The sequence below is a fragment of the Podarcis cretensis genome, assembly GCF_951804945.1.
Source record: "Podarcis cretensis genome assembly, chromosome: 16".
In the NCBI taxonomy this organism is placed as follows: domain Eukaryota; kingdom Metazoa; phylum Chordata; class Lepidosauria; order Squamata; family Lacertidae; genus Podarcis; species Podarcis cretensis.
Window position 1 is genome coordinate 21,967,249 of NC_137186.1, and position 16,552 is coordinate 21,983,800.

Below are 16,552 nucleotides of genomic sequence, written 5' to 3' on the forward strand. Positions count from 1 at the left end.
AAAAGCATGTGTCCAATCACTCTACAGATTTCAAGAGAAGAAAGTTAAATCACTTGTTTTAATTGCCCCTAGATGTTGATGTGCATTGCAGTCTAATGCATGTTTACCTAAAAGTCAAGGACGTATGTAGAATTCAATCAGAGTGGATCAGGTTACCTGAGAGACCATCTTATGCACCCAGTATAAGTCACTGTGGTTTCTCCTACCAGTTCCAAAGACCTCAGAAATCTGTTCTACAGTTCCTTGGAACAGGGCTTTTAGTGTGTCTTCCCCTGTTCTGTGGAATGGCATTCCTTTCAAGATTTGACAGGCACCCACTATCTGTTCTTTCCAGAAACAACTGAAGAAGGTTTTTGTTCTGACAGGCTTTCTCAGCTGGATAAACAGGTATTTGCCAAGAGTGTCCGCTCAGTGAGGTTTTAGTCTTGCTCTAAATGGATTTGTTGTTTTTGTGTGTTTAACTGTTTTTAATGACCTTATGTGTAAATCACATTGAGAGGGTGGTTTAGAACAGTGTTTCCCAACCTTTTTCTGAACATGGTCCCCTTCCAACCTTGTTCCTTTCCTGTGCCCTCCCATGGGTGTAGCCAGGGGGGCAGGGGGACAGCTGCCCCTCCAAATAAGTACAAATCAGTACAAATCAATACAATTCAGGGGTTCTGCCCCCCCTAAGAAAAGCCTGCCCCCTAACAAAAACCCTGGCCATGCCCATGCCCCCCTCTTACTGGTAGAAAGGTAGCTATTTAAAGGTTTTGTTTGTAAATAGAACATGTTTTATTTATATTTTTTATAATTTATACAAAATACAATTACATAAAATGATAGGAACATAATGAAATATTGTTGAAGCAGACAAACATAGAATCGTGGAGCTGGAAAGTGTCATCTTCCTAATGCAATCCCCTGCAATGTAGGAAACTCAGCTAAAGCATCCATGACAGATGCCCATCCAAACTCGGCTAAGAAACCTTCAAGGAAGAAGAGTGCAGAACCTTCCAAAGGAAGATCCATCTTCCATGTATTATAAAAAGTAAACAACACTTATTTGACCCCAGTTTTTTTGACACAGAGGGGAAAACTTACAGATGCAGTCCAAAAGGTGCACAGGGAGTTCTGTATATATAGGATACATTTTAAGAGCAAGTTGTCCTCACTGACCTGGTGCAAAAGGATCTCATTATCCAGAAGAGCCCTAGGTGCCTAGATAAAACACTATAGCCCCACACACGCTTACCTGGGAGTAAGACCCACTAAACTCAGTATGGCTTTCTTCTGAGTTATTTATTTGACAGTTATTTACTACAGTGGTACCTCGGGTTACAGACGCTTCAGGTTACAGACGCTTCAGGTTACAGATGCTTCAGGTTACAGACTCTGCTAACCCAGAAATAGTACCTTGGGTTAAGAACTTTGTTTCAGGGTGAGAACAGAAATCACACGGCGGTGGCACAGCAGCGGTGGGAAGCCCCATTAGTTAAAGTGGTACCTCAGGTTAAGAACAGTTTCAGGTTAAGAACGGACCTCCAGAACGAATTAAGTTCTTAACCTGAGGTACCACTGTAGATGCAAGCCACCCACACCAGACAACCCCACTCAACTAGGCGTCAGGGTGGATTTTACCCCATGCTGCCGGCGGGCCCTGCACCCCTCAGCCACTTCCAAAAGTCCTGATCCACCAGGCTGTGGGCAGAGCCTTGCAGAGTTAGGCCCAGGCTGCAACCTGGCTCAGCACTGGGCAGCAACAAACAACTCCAGCTTGCCCAGCCCTACATATTGCTACCCCACCACCACACTTACCTGACCTGGGGGTTCTGCATTGCAGGCTGTACTGGTGAAAAGGGACTGCTAGGCCCTGGTGGGCTGCCCCCCCCTTACCCACTTGTGATTGGCCAAGCAGATAGCCAGCCAATCAGGATTTTCTTTTTTTAAAAAAAATGATTTCCCCCCCCCCTTCTCTTCTCACTTCCCTCTGTGGCCCTCTAGCCTTGTGCTGTGGCCACACATTTATGTGATTTTCACCTGTGCCCCCTTGGAATTTCCTGGGGGAGGGGCCAGGGGGGCATATGGCCCCCAGTTGGGAAACATTGGTTTAGAAGGCAATTGATAAATTAATTTTAATAATAATAACTTTTCAAGAGTTGTGCCCTTTCCCCTTTCCTTTATCCAGTCCAGGCATCCCCAAACTCGGCCCTCCAGATGTTTTGGGACTACAACTCCCAACATCCCTAACTAACAGGACCAGTGGTCAGGGATGATGGGAACTGTAGTCCCAAAACATCTGGAGGGCCGAGTTTGGGGATGCCTGATCCAGTCCCTTCCAGCTCCCTAACAAACAGTGTATTATCAGTGTGTGATTCACCAGCCATGACTGGATCTCTGCCACTTTCAACACTTACATCCTTATCGCCATGACAGAGTTCAATGGGACTAGCTTCCACATAGAACCTTTTAAGTTGCTGAGTGTTAAATCCAGCTACACTCTCTTAAGTGGCCTATGGATTAACTCTCCTGTTGCAGTAGGGAATCACTGTTTACACATTAGGGGAACAGGAAAATATCAGCTGTTTGCTTCTGTTACATGTCCTTGCCACTATGATTCAGAACATTAAGATGGACTTACACATACACACATCCCAAGATTTTTTGTGTTCCCTAAGGCACTCCAAAGTGTACCATTTTTTTTATTTTAAAAAACCCACATTTAAAACTGTTTCTGTGATTCCCCTGCTGTGATGCCAAAGACCCCCAACCGCCATCCATTATAAAGCCATATCATTTGCCACCTCTCTTTTTTTAGGAATGGAAAATCAAGATGGCATAGAAGGTGACATTATAATGGATTTGCTACAGAAAAGGGTCAGCTCCCCTGAAGTTCTAATTATAACCTTGGAAGAATCAACCAGCCCTAGGGGGCAATGCTTGATCTGAGCAAGGGGTATAGAACTGAATAGGGTATACAATCCGTTCATATATATCAAGCCTCTTTATGTGAATCCGTGTAAGAAACAGGTGGGGAGGGGAGGAACTTAAGTAAATAAATGAATCAATGAGTGTAGTGATCCAGTAAGGAATCTAATCCAAGACCAAATCCTAGTGCTCTATGCATCTGTTCATATATCATGGTTATTACTTATATAAGCTCAGGATTTGGTTGTTGTTGTTGTTTTTTAAAAAAAGTTTTCTATATGGCTAGAGAAAATAAAACAAATGCAGTATATTTATTTATTTATTGGATTTTATTTCTTGACTAGACACTAGTTAGTCCAACCTCCTGCAGTGCTTTCATGGTGATGATTCCAGAGCCAGACCATTGGTCCATCTGTCTCCGCATTGCCTGCCCGCTATCTGGTAGATGCTTCCTAGAGTTTCTAGCAGGGATTTATCCCAGACCTATCTGGAGATGCCAGGAATCGAGGCAGGAACCTTCTGTGTGAAAAGCAGATGCTCTTCCCATGAGCTACGGACCTTCCTTTTGCTCTCAGTGGGTTCCTTCCTGAACAGAATCTGAGTTGGATACAATCCTTCAGGATTGCCCCTGTCAGTGACAAGTCTGGGTAAAGCCTGAGATGCGCTAAGTTGCCTTCACAGCAGCAGCGGGTGAAGATAAAACACCCTCCCCTCTGTGTCTCTATTTTAATTAGCACCTGTGGAAGGAGGAGAAAACATAGCCTGGAAAGGCGCTTAGGGATCTCTGTCCCCCTAAGGAAGTTCATACACGGACAAGCGGGGAGACGCTTCCGTTGCGATCAAACCGATCCACGCAGAGAGGGGACGGTTGGATCGGGAGAAAGGCATAGTTTGCAGTTGGCTGTATGGTTACAAGTGCTTGCTAATTTGGGTGAGAAGAGAAGAGAAGAGAAGAGAAGAGAAGAGAAGAGAAGAGAAGAGAAGAGAAGAGAAGAGAAGAGAAGAGAAGAGAAGAGAAGAGAAGAGAAGAGAAGAGAAGAGAAGAGAAGAGAAGAGAAGACTAACTTTCTAGGTCTTCATTTTGCAGCGCCAAGCTGCCTGTAACTTGGATTTAAGCGTATTTAGCATATATATTTAACATGATATCTGCAGAGCCAGTGTGGCATAGTGTCGGACCAGGACGCAGGAGAGCAAGGTTCCAATAAATCTCACTGGGTGACCTCGGACCAATCACTGCCTCCCAGCCCAACCAACCTCACAGAATTGTTTTGGGGATTTAAATGAGGCGCCGGGGAGAACTTTGTATGCCACCTTGAGCTCCTTGGAGGAAAAGGTGGGATATAAACGCAAAAAACAAATATTTTTAAATGAAGTTGTATGATGCTTTCAAATCCTGCATCCTCTTCAGTATCCACAAGCAGAAAGGCGATTTGTAAAAACTGGGTTAGATCCAGTCTAAAGCTGCATTCCTAATCCCATTAACCTAAGAGTAAGACCTGTTAGATTCAGTAGGACTTACTTCCGAGTAGACATAGTCTGGGTTGCTCTGTTAGTTAAACTTGCTGACTGATATCAGGATAACGTTCGTGTCAGTGAACCTCTTCTAAGCATGACTCCAATCTGGATTCCAACCATAATTTATTAGGATTATCAAAGGGTTAAAGTATTTTTAATAGAGTTTTAGTGGAGAGTGGTCAATTTAGCTTGCAATCTCACCTGGCAGTAAATCCTGTTGAATTCAGTAGGACTTACTCCTGAGTAGAGAACTGTAAGGGGAAAGCTGCAGAAATTCACACCTGTGGAAAAAATGTTCCAAATGACGTTTTCTTTCTGTCTCATACAAATATCTGTTGCAGGCGGTCTTATCTTAACATTTCCTCGTCGTTGTTACACAGGAGGAAATCGCTCTTCCATAATTACTACAGATACAGATAGGCAGATCGAAATATACAAGTAGGGATGCTTAGTTTAAACATACAATTTTAACAGTGTAATCTTAGAATGCGTAATTGCTTTTCACATCATGAATGTGCGTGTGCGTGTACTGTTTGCTTTTACTGGCATATTTAATGAATATTTTGGATTGCCTTTTGTAAACTACTTAGAGGTCTTCCGTTTGAGTAAGTGGTATACACAATTTGCTTGTTGGATTCTTTTTTCCATTTTTTAAGTCTGATGCCTCATTGCCTTGAGACCTTTTTAGACATGCAGACTCCTTTGGATCTGACCAAAAGTCCATCCTGCCCCAGGTGCCTCAGGGAAATTTACGAGGGGGACACGAAGATGATCACTCTCTCCTCAGTAACTTCTTCAGTATCTGGTAGAGCTAAATCTAGATCTACGTAGGTGTGTATGAGAGAGAGAGAGAGAGAGAGAGAGAGAGAGAGAGAGAGAGAGAGAGAGAGATCTCCATTCATAGATTCATTTGACTCATCCCAAACCCTCTAAACCGGCGGGCATCAAATTGGGACAATGGGATCAGTGCACTTCCGTTATGCATTGTTCGCTTCTCTTGCCTGGACCTCAGCCCTCTGCCAATCACTGTCACTGTGTGACATAAGAATATAAGCAAAGCCTTACAGTATCAGGCCATTGCCAGTGGCCCATCTAATCCTGCACCCTGTTCTCACGGCGGCCAACCACACCGCGCTAAATTCTGTAGAGGGAGGGAAAGAGAAAACGTTCCGTCCACGTTCTCCACACCGTTCACAATCGTATAAACTACAAATCCTTCCCTCTTTCCCCTCCACCCCCCCAAAAAAAAAATTCATATTCACTGACTTCCCCCATGAGATTAGACAGTTGGTGAGTTGGTGGATGCATGCTGTGATAGATCACAAACAAACGAAGCTGCCTTGCGCCGAATGAGACCATTGGTCCGCCTAGCTCAGTATTCCCAGCACTGGCTGGCAGCGGCTATCCGTGGTTTCAGACAGGGGTCTCTCCCAGCGGTACCTGGAGAGGTGCCAGGGATCAAACGCGGGACTTCCTATGTGCAAAGCTCTACCGCTACGACGCCTCCCGTAAATGGTGTTACTTTCCACGTTTAGTCAGCGGTGCTGTCCGGGCATGATGACTCTAGGGCATAAATCCAGGGTCCCATTCGGCAAAATGCAGCAAGGCTGTCTTACCACATTTTGAAGGAAGTGAAGCAGTAGATGTTTCCACGCAAAAGGTATTCCATGGCATCAAGTGCCATAGATTTGTCGCAACCCGAGCTGGATCCTAAGCCCAGGTGCAGTGGATTCTAAGCACAGATTCGGTGGAACCAAACAGATTCAGACTGCAGAGTCTGAATTGCTGCTGCTGCTGCTGCTGCTGCTGCTGCTGCTGCTGCTGCTGCTGCTGCTAGTCCGCCTTTCACTCTTAGGTCCCAGGGCGAGTCACAACAATTAAAGCACAATATTAAAAGCGCTTTACCTAACTACTCCGTTGCATTACCTGGGATCAAGTTGGAATGCAGGCAGTGGGGCTTACTCGTAAGTAAACATTTGGTTTTGCAAAGGGCTGGACAAAGGTTGGGGGCAGTTATCAGAAGAGCCTTGTGTGTCTACGAGAGAGATTGTGTGCGTCACTCTCCATTAAGCGCTTTCACCCAAGGATGCGATCAGACATGAGATAATGAGGTTTATTTATTTTTCTTCCCCTGCCTCTTTCTCTCTCTGTGTGTCTCTTTTTCTCTTTTTTTCCCCAGGGACCAGAGCTGTCGCCAGTTCACAAAACCCACCGTGTCGGGGCCGCACCACGCTACTCGCCTCCAATTTGTCCCGCACAAAAGCTGATCCCCCCGATCGCCCCCTAACAAACCCAGCGCCGGAGACAATCCAACCGAAATGTTTAGTTTGATTCATTTCGCGACTAATTAACCTCCCTCCTTTTCACGAGGCCCAATTAATCTGCAATGCATGTCAAAGGTCTTTAGCCCACTCGAAACCTTTGTTAAGATTCTCTCCCCTCCCCCATATTGATCTTATTAGGAACTGTGTGTGTGTGTGTGTTTTCCTTCGCCTGCCTGAAAAAATCTGTAGACGCCCCCTCCCTCCAAAGTCTCCATAAGAACCTCTCTTCCTCAGAGTTAATACGATTTTATCTCTGCAAGCCCCCATTCCCTTCCCTCCCACCCCCCAATTAAAGTCTCCTAAAATGCATTTTTTTTCTATTCTTTTTTTTTTTTTTTTTTTTTTTTTTTTTAGAAGGAAGAAGCTTAGAATGAGATCAGAGAGCGCAAGGAGGGATTTTATCTAAAAAGCCAAGAGAAATCTCAGGTTATTGAAATCGTTGCAAATTGTTGGTTTTGGGGTAGTTGACTCTTTGAGCGGGAGGGGGGTAGCCCTCCAGTTTGGGTTTAAAATTTCTTGGCTAGACAAAGTACCGTAATACAAATAGCGCCTTGTAGAGCTGGGAGAAATTGCCGCTAAGCAGTCCAGGACGGTTTCCCCCCCCCCCCCCCCGCCTTTTTCCCCTTCTTTTTTCTTTTTTCTTTTGCATTACTTCAAAAGCCGGAGTTGTGTTTGGCGGGCGGCGGAGAGGGGGAGGAGGTTTGGGGAAAGAAAGGTTTGGGGTCTTTTTAAACCACCCTGGCCAGCAAATCCAGGAGGAAGAATTTATTAGCTTTCAGGCCCATCAGAGGAATAAACATCGATTTTATTGACCTAATTATGGACCAAATGACCTCTCCCATCGATCAAGTAAAATGAACTTGGAGAAGAAAGAGTTTTGCCCTGAAAAGGGGGAGAGAGAGAGAGAGAGACGGAGGGAGAGGAGAAGTTATATATTTCTCGAGAAAGGGAGAGAGAGAGAGAGAGGGAGAAAGAAAGAAAGAAAGAAAGAAAGAAAGAAAGAAAGAAAGAAAGAAAGAAAGAAAGAAAGAAAGCTTTTAAAGATGTCTAAAGCCTTTTCAGTTGTATCTGTTTCCTAAATTGAAATCTAATTGGTGGAGGGGAAAGCGGGGGCTCTCTCGTAGTCAGGAGATGAGAAAATTGCATTGACATTGAATCTGTTCTGTAAACGCCAGCCAGCTCGATAGTGGATTCAGATCCGGTCGGTCAATTTGGCTAAATGAGCATCAAACAAAAGGGGCAGATGCTTATTCCTGGTGTCCCTTCGTTGCATTTCCTACGCTGGAAGCGGCGGGGGTGGGGGTGGGGTGGAGAGAGAAAGCAGGGAACTGCCGATAATGTATTAATATTGATACAGACAAGGTGCGATCCCCACGTAAGGGAGAGTTCTCCAGAAAGGCAGAATCGTTGGCTAGGCGGCTGCTACTGTCACATAAGGTTCTGTCTTACAAGAGAAACATACCCTGAGTGAAATTCTCCCCTTCTCCCTCTCTCTCCACCCCGAAATCTATATGAAGAGCCTGCTGCTGGATCAAGCCCATCAAGTCCTCCATTCCCAAGCAGATACCTGTGGGAAACCTGCAATCAGGACCCCAGCACAAGAGCCCTCTCCCCTCCTGTGGTTTCCAGCAGCTGGTATTCAGCCTCCGACTGTGGAGATACAGCATAGTCGTCCATCTTTATAGCCCTCTCCTCCATGAATTTGCAGAGTCCCCCGCAACAGGGTGAGCTCCCGTTGCTCGGTCCCTGCTCCTGCCAACCTAGCAGTTTGAAAGCACGTCAAGGTGCAAGTAGATAAATAGGTACCACTCCGGCGGGAAGGTAAACTGCATTTCCGTGCACTGTTCTGGTTCGCCAGAAGCGGCTTCGTCATGCTGGCCACATCACCCGGAAGCTGTATGCCAGCTTCCTCAGCCAATAAAGCGAGATGAGCGCCGCAACCCCGGAGTCAGCCACGACTGGACCTAATGGTCAGGGGTCCCTTTACCTTTACCTTACTTTAAAGCCATTCAGTTTGGTGGCCATCCCTGCCTCCTGTAGGATCAAATTCCACACTTTAACATACACAAGCACAGGGCTGGTGAAAATATGCTTGAGCCACAGTTCCCATCAACCCCCTTTAGCCAACATGGCCAATGGCTCAGGGATGTTGAGAGTTGTGTTCCACCAAAATTGGGAGAACCACAGGTCCCTCACCTCTATCTTAAGTGTGGGGGAGAGAGAGAGAGAGACTCAGGTGGGAGGGTGCATTCCCATAGATTCACATTGCCCCAGCTGGAATGTCCTACAGATGTAGGTGAACTACAACTCCCATCTGCAGTGTTAAGATCTGCATGCATTAGCTAATCCCTCAGTCTGCTGGCTGAGAAGCAAGTCTGTTTACAATTACCATTCTGCATGCCTAAGCATTTGTAATATGCAATTGTGATACATTTCAGGCATAAGACCTGGTGAATAGTACCTATTCTGAGACCAAGAGCCATTGGTACTGATTAAAGTGCTGGTCGATGGACTGGTTTGAATCCTCTTGTCCCAGCCAAGAAGCTCATAGGGCAACCTCTATACAGTCAGTCTCTCACCCAAGCCTCCCTTACAGGGTTGTTGCAAGGATCAGAAACCAGAAATCATATCTCCTTGAGTTCTTTAGGGGAATAGATGGAATGTTTCTAACTAAATTCTGCTCAGAGTAGACCTTTCGGAATTAATAGGCCCAAATTAGTAATTGTGATTAATTGCAGTGGGTCTACACTAACAGTCTAACATTGGGTACAATCCAGTATCAATCATCGTCATCAATAAATATTGGATTGTACAAAGAGAATAATTCAAGTATATTGATGTAACCCAGTCTGTACTGGTATTCTACCCCACTTCTCTGATTTGCCCTCCAAACCACATCTGAATCCAACAGTGAATTGCCTGATGTTTACAAAGCAGATCCTTTTGTATATCCTGCTTACCATAGTCCTGCTCCTCTCTCCTCCAAATGAGGTTTCAGCCTGGGAAAGAAATTGTGATTGATCTCAATGGAGCCATGTTAAATCATAACTACTTGTCTCACTGATTTCAATGGATTTCAATGGGAGCAAAGTTCAGTTAACTTAGACCAGATCCTACCCACCATAGTTAGGAAACTAGAACATAGCAAATCAGGGAACTGCATTATTCTGAGTCGGAACATGGGTCCATTTAGCTCACTCTACAGTGCTTGGCAGTGGCTTTCCATGGTTTCAGGCAGCGAGTCTCTCTCAGCCCAACCTGGAAAAGCCAGGGATTGAACTTGTGACCTTCTGCATACAAAGGAGATGCTCTACCACTGAGCTAGGGCCCTCTCCTTAGGGCTGTAGCCTTTCCAGTGTCACAGGATTTTTGTCCTTCTTCCTGCAGCCAAGGAACAGAGGCCACTCTTCTGGAATGTGTTGCTACTGTTACTGCTGCTCCAACCAGGAGACCTGCTATGTGTACGTGTACATACACATAGCGTTGTATCCAACTTTTATTCAGGGCAGACCCATTGAAATTGTTAACAAATGGGGCAAAGTTAGCCGAGGCCATTCATTTCAATGGGGTCACAACCCATACACGACTTCTGCACTGACTAGGGAGGTATGGGAACTAAGGGAAGGACTGGTGAGATGTGGGAATAGCAAAGGTGAAAGATTTTTCCATCTCTGATCAGCCTCTGGAGCTGATGAGATCTGTTCACAGCCCAGCATAGCTGGGAAATGAGTTGAGCCACACTGGGGACGTACCCCGCTTCCTCCCAATGGTACATGAAATCAAATTCCATTGGAGAGAGCTAAGGAAGTCCAACGTTGTTGAAACCAATATGGTTTGTTGAGTGCTTCCTACACCATCTTCTGTTGCCCAATAAGCATTTTAGTAGTAGCAGTAGAAGAGGAGGAAGAAGGTGGTTAAGTCGAATAAGCAAGTTTACCACGAAATACATCTGAGTTCGATTGAATTACTGTGATGCTAACTGCCTCCTTCCAGGTATGTGTGAAAGTACTATTTCACACAACAGGTAGTTAAACCATGGGATTCTCTCCTCCACGACATAGTGATGGACACCAGCTTTAAAAGAGGATTGGACAAGCTCATGGGGGAGAAGGCTATCGATAGCTACTAGCCACGACGGAGGCTGTGCTCTTCCTCCACGACCAGAGGCAGCAATCCTTCTGAATACCAGTCGCTGGAAAGCGCAGGAGGAGACAGTGCTCTTGCTGTCGTCCTTGCTTGAGGGTTTCCCGTCGGGGAATCTGCTCGTTCCCGCGAGAACAGGTTGCTGGATGAGATGCGCCATTGGCCTGATCCAACAGAGCTCTCCTGGTGTTCTGCTGTGTGGGTGCATAGGATTGCAGCCTGATGCATACTAGAACGTCACAGTGAAACATCGATGTCGACAAAGAGTCAGGTTTAATGCGCTTTTCGCGAATTAAACTTAACTCTGAAACAACTCCCACCCACACCCATGTCTGGGATTAGAGACTATGGCTGACTCCTCCCCACCCACCCCTCTTGATTTCTTTGGGCTCTGAGGGGCCATGTCCTCCGCCCCCAACCCATTTTCAATCTGATTTGGAGACATTTGGTTTACCCCCAAAAGTTTGGGCAAGTCTTTTGAGAGATCGGCTGCGCCTTCCCTCCTCTTACCGCACCGCACCCCACCACAGCCATTGCTAAAGGCCTCCAATACACACCCTGACAAACCCGACTTCAATTCCTCTCCCAAAGGTGTTTGCTGTTCCTCTAGGAATGGCAGGTTTTTGTCTCTCCTGGATTCATACTAATAAAATGTTTCTGGGCGTTGGAAGGAAAGTTTGCTAGGTGCAGCGCGCCGTGCACGTGCGCGTCTTGTGGGCCGCTGGGGCGCCCTCCAGCGGCCAGTGGCGCAATAAGAATCCCCCAGGGGTTTCTAGAAGCCGGGCGAAGGTTCTGCAAGAGCAGGTGAGATGGGCAGACCCAGGGAAGCCCCCCCTTGCACTGTTGCTAACATTGCGCCTGCGCGCTGCAACATCTGTGCCCCACCGACCCGCCTTCCCCGGTTCACGCAGCGTTCACCGCTGGCTTCCACCCTCATTAAAGAGGGATTTTTTATTTTTATTTTTCTTATTTTTATGCAGAACATCTGGGAGGGCAGGCCAACTCCACGACAAGGCCTTTTACACCACTTCCTACTTAGCTTCGCTTTTATGTGGCTCCTCCGGATTTTCCGAGGCTTTGTAGCCTTCAGAGGCTTGTTTGAGTGTTTGTTCATGTCAGGCTCTGGCAGAGATAACCGCCCAGGACGGTGCAATCCGGAACGACGATGCTTCTTCATGTAATGAACTTAAAAGGGGGTGGGGTGGGGAGTCAAGCACGCACACACAAGAACCTTCTCAGCAGATGTGAGCATCCGGCTCCACTCAGAAACAGCCAAAGGCCCAGGATCTTGTAGAGAAAGCCTCCCCACCCAGCCACCCTGCCCTCCGCGGGATTTATTTCCGTGTAAACGCGCCTAGGATCGCGCAGGAAAACGCGCAGATCTGGGCTAATGGAACACGCGTCCGGAGGGTAGCGACACATAACCCGCGATTTCCGTGGGAAAGTTTCGGTTGATTTCAGTGCAGTGGATTAAAGTCCCTTTCAGGTTCTAGTGATAGGGAAGAGATTTGGCTGAGGGTGGGGATAAAGTTCACAATACGGTAGAAAGGCCAGCTCTGATATTTAAAGCAGAGAAAGCAGTATATTTGAAGATTATTTGCTGCTGTGAATTTTTAGACCTAGAGATGTATATACTCCTATAGAAGAATCACAGAGGTCCTAAAGCACAGAGACTGCCAGCTCTCTCTCAATGGGGCCCCAGCCTTCTACACGTGTGAATACAACAATCTGTGTCAGAGAATCAAAGACCTGCAAAGAGCCCAAGAGACCATCAGGCTCAGCCCCTCTCTCCCAAAGCAGGCTCTTTCCTCTGTTACCCTGACTGAGGCCTGTAGATGACCTTTTTCAGCCAATGGGCCACATTTGCTTCTTCTGGGCAACCATCCTAAGGCTGCATCCCAGCGGTGGGCGGGGCGACCAGGGTCAATTTTGTCTTTCTTCAGTAATAGGGAGTTCAAGGGTACATTCCAGTTGGTCCAGATACGAAGCTGGGTTACTGAGGGGTGTGGCCTAAGCAACCTAAGAATTCCAAGGGCCAGATAGGGAGGTCTGGAGGGCCATACCCTAGCCACATCAAACACTATCAAAGTGGTGGTTGACTAACCTGACCAGCATGGGAAATTAATCTTTTCTCCACCTCAGAGTTAATGGTAAGTGAACCTCTGAGCCCTGACAAACCACCCAGAAAAATGGGAAGTGGTTTAGTGTGTAACCCAAGAGCTGTTTATTAGATTTGCAGGGAGAATTTAAGGGCATGATAGGAAACAAATTAAGCCCTTTTAAAGCTCATCCTTTCAAAAAGAGAGGGATGGAAGGGAATTAATCACAGGCATTGCTTATCTTATTCCCACTGGAATTGTTGGGGCAAGGACAAAGCACTTAACCTCGGCAAGATCCCCTTCAGAGCTGAAACTCTGCTCACCCTCCTGACTTACATCACAGAGTTAACATCAATTTCTATGAAAATGTACTGAGAATATTCTTCCATTTCTTCATTCTTTAGTTTCCTGTAATTTAAAGAACGTATGTGTTGTGTACCATATATATATTCTTTTGTGGCAAAAAATAAAGTTGAGAGACAAGGAAGGATATTCCTGAAACCAACCCCCAAAATCTCTTTTGGGAAACTTTTGAGAAAAAGATGGGCTGTTTTACAGCACAGGCCTATGTATATTTACCCAGAAGTAAGTCCCACTGTGTTGTGTTGGGCTTTGGTCCTGTGTAAGTGCATACAGTGTAATCAGATGGCAACATTAGGGGTAGCTAACCTGTCTCAGAACCTCCAATCTCCTTTTAGCATGAAAAGGATCCCATCCCTGACCATTCCTGAATTACCCCAAAGACTCCTCTTGCTAGGCCTCACTTCCTCCCAGTCTACAATCTGGTTGTTGAAGCATCTGGGGTTCAAATGATGTGTCTCATCTTGATTTGTGAGATCTGTGTCAAATTGCATCCGCTTTCCTGCTCCACCCCCAGCACCAGCTAAGGTCCACCATGAGTCTAGATGAGGAAACTTCCCTTCATCTCCATTATTCAGTCTGCGACTTGGTTATTATTTTCAGGCTATTTCACCAACACCCTTTGAAGAATATAAAAGAGCCCTGCTGGACCAGGATAATGTCCATCATCCTGTTCTCACAGCAGCCAACATATTACCCCATGGCGAACCAACAAACAGGACCCAAGAGCAACAGCAATTCTCTCCACCTGCAGATCGCCTCCAACATATAATCTGAACCCAGTAATATGAAATGGAGCATTACAGAGTAAAATCATGGCAGGCTTTCAAAAGGAACAAGGCTAAGCCAGAACTCCCAACCAGCCCTAGTGTGACAACAGCAGATAAAATATACTTTGAGGTGTCCAAAGAGGGAGATGCTTTATTTAAATGATGGTCACAAGTAGGCATGGTCTGGGTGGGGCAGCATCCTTGGCTAGTTTACAGCTAGGTGAAAGTGATCAGATTGTTGATCCTGGTGCAGCAGGTCTGAATCCTGGCTCAGGCCTGATGGATGTTCCCTGGGTGACCTTGTGTTTGTCAAACAAGCTCTCTCTCTCTCTCTCTCTCTCTCTCTCTCTCTCTCTCTCTCTCTCCAGAGCCTACCTCACAGGGCTGTGGTGAGCATTACATCAAGATTGACCTGGTGATGCATGGGAAAGAACTGTAATATATTAAAAGTTACTTTGAAGTTTATGGTTCTTGGTACCAAAGCAAACTAGTAAAGGTGTTTGGCTTCCTTCCTAAGTTCCTCAGAACTCAGGCAACTTGAGCCTAGGAATTTAAGCATTCCTTCCTCAGTGTCTGATCCCCTATGCATGGTGACTCCATGTGTCTTTGTGGCTTACTCCAAAGTAAAGGCACATAGGAGTCTGGTCTTTGGCTGCTTTTTTATTTACTCTCAGTCCATATTAGTTGGAAAGCAACATGGTAGGCCCAACTTTTAACATGGTGTGCATAAGGGGAAGGGGGAGATTGTTAAGTGCTTTCTGGAATCTGAGTGATAACCCACCCACCCCTTCCTTTGTTCAACCCTCTTAAATCACTATAACCTACTGTAACCAAACTCAGAGTGGTGTGATTCAAATAATTCTGTATTTCAGAGAAATCCATATTCTTTCCCTGCTCAACCCCCTGCCTCAGTTTCCCTTTTCCTCTGTTCTCTTCATGTGTGCAACGTTTAATTGGTTAGCCCTCTTCCTGCACAGACCTATCTTATTGGACTTTAGTATACAAATGTGCCAAAATAAATACTTAATGACTGTCTTCTCTAAGCAGTGTACAAGAGTCTCAGTTGTCCCCAATGAAACAAAAGAGAGTTTTAAAATGAACCCTGTAAAATCAAAATTCTATTAAAATGCCTGTTTGAAGAATTATTATTATTATTATTATTATTAAGTATTCAGTAGCTGGGAGTTCAACAGGGAAGGGGCCATTTGACCTTAGCTGGAAGGGAGCGCCATAAAATTTGACCCACAATACTGTAATGGTATCCTGGTGGATACCAGTTAAGCACCCAAGCCGTGGGGGGGACTTATAAAGCACCATGCACACTGATGAAGTAATAGCATCAATAATAATACCTAAGTAATAATAACTAAGTACACTTACTTGAAAGTAAGTTCCATTGAAACCCACGGGTCCCTCTGTCCAAAATCGCGTGTTTTAAGATCGGCTCTGGAGGACTAGGACTTAATGTGTGAGAGGACTAGACGGGTCTTCTGCAGGTGTGTGAAAATTCTATCGGAGACGTCCCGTCGAGAAACGCACGTCCCAAAGGTGGGGTTGCCTCTCTAGATCAGCTGGGCCAAATGAGGGAGAAAGAGGAGGGACATTCAAAGCAAAGGGGCACCTGAACGGCCCCGTCCCTTGAAGGAAACATTATTTACACCTGCAAGAAAATTTTGAAAAAGACTGCATTTCGGTTCCAATTGGCTTAATTGTAAATCGTTTCCTTATGGCCCCCAAACCCCGAGGATCATCTGGGTTTAATAAATGTTCCCAACACCCCTCCTGCAAAAATAGGGGGGGGGGATAAAATAAAAATAAAAATCCGAAGGCAGGAATCGCCGTCTGCCTGTTGCAGTGAACCTTACCCGGACGGTAATTACCGCAGGCAGCCTAATGGCTTGCGACGTGCTCGGGGTCCGGAGGGGTGGTGGGGGCTCAGAGTAGATCGGTGGGGGTAGAGTGGGGTGAATGGAGTCTTCCCATTAAAGTGGGTCCTTGGCAGTGGTTTTTCCCGGGGTTGGGGAACCAGCGCGCCGAAGGAACGCGGGGCCAAGGCGCAAGCCCACGTCTCCCCGATTCCCTCTTCTAGACGTCGTGAAATTAGGAGGCGTTGGGCAAATCGAATTACAAGAGGTTCCTTTCAACTCCGCAGGGCGGCCGGCTTTATGCTTTCCACCTCTGACTTTCTGGGATAAACGAAGTCCCATTTCAGAAAGAAAATAATAGCAACGCTGTGAGGATGGTGGAAATAATAAGAGAGGCGTCGCTGCCTATTTGCACCAGCACAGCACTCTCCCCCCCCCCTTCTTAAGAAAGAAGTAAATTTAAAATAAAACAACCTGCATTTGTTGGGGGTTGGGGAGCGGTTGCTTAGCCTCAGCGGGAACGTAGGAGTTGCGGAGAGAGGGAGACAGGTTTTTCTAACCCTGAGTTC

General features: G+C 46.1%; 1 long non-coding RNA gene across 1 annotated transcript in view; it reads right to left on the reverse strand.

Moving 5' to 3' along the window:
* Positions 1 to 16,552, reverse strand: part of LOC307205137 — an 854,388-nt gene that overhangs the window by 206,445 nt on the left and 631,391 nt on the right. The gene's annotated exons all lie outside the window — the stretch shown is intronic.